Source organism: Phalaenopsis equestris, unplaced genomic scaffold (genome assembly GCF_001263595.1).
Source record: "Phalaenopsis equestris unplaced genomic scaffold, ASM126359v1 Scaffold000136, whole genome shotgun sequence".
In the NCBI taxonomy this organism is placed as follows: Eukaryota; Viridiplantae; Streptophyta; class Magnoliopsida; order Asparagales; family Orchidaceae; genus Phalaenopsis; species Phalaenopsis equestris.
The window spans coordinates 496,911-497,920 of record NW_018164578.1 but is presented as its reverse complement, the minus strand read 5'-3'; positions in this window follow the sequence as shown (position 1 = coordinate 497,920).

Sequence of the window (1,010 nt, the reverse complement as noted above, 5' to 3'; positions counted from 1 at the left end):
GCACTTATCTAGTAGATTTTATTTGATGAAAAGAAGTTTTCCATTGTGTTTTCTTTGTGCTTTATGGTGTATCTTTCTTACTCTTTCTTATTATTAGGAAATAGTGGCATGGAAGATTATGTCATTGTTTTCCTTTTACTTTTCTTTGTAATGAGGAGGATTCATGTTTAGGATATTGGGATGCATGCTAGAAAAAGTTTTGATTATAAATTTGATGGTTTTTACTTGTACTTCCTTTAGATTACAATAAGGGTCTGTTGTAATGTTAAAATTTGTTGTAATTGTATTAAGACCCGAGAGGGCAGTGTAATTCTCAACAAAGTGGAACCACATTCAAATTCCATGGATGGTGAAGTTCATGGGGTTGAGTGCCAATAAATAGAGAAACATATATATTACTATGAGAAGAATTGGAGATTCTAGGGTGATAGACTAAAACCCCCAATTTGGTCTTAGTGTTTAAGAACTAAAGCGAGAGTTAGCCTTCAGAGGGAGGTAAGTGGGAGCTCTAGAGTGAGAGCCAATATTCTCCCAGCCTAACCACAAATTTAGAGACTAAACCTAAGATTAGCCAATGATTCTCTATAACACTTGACTAAGGGTAGAGAGTTAAAATTGCTCCTATTTAACACATATAATATTTAATGTATCTCATTCCTTTATGTTATTCAATTCACTACATAAGAATAACTATTTTTAACATCTCAAAATTTTCAAAACCAATTCATCCAAAAAGTGTTATCTTTAGAACTAATATTTTCATGTAGGAATAGTTATTAGTTGTTTTCAACTTAAGACTTACATTCAGGAGTACTTGTTAGAAAAACCACTTAAATCGATCTTTCAAACTAAGGACTAATAGTAATATACTAGAATTTGACTAAAGACTTCTTACCTCGCTTCTTTGTGGGATCGATAATGGGGTTTTTAAAAAAAACCCTATATTACTTGAAGTGATACGTGCACTTGCGTAGAACCACTAGTGTGTGAACTATTTTATATATTTTATA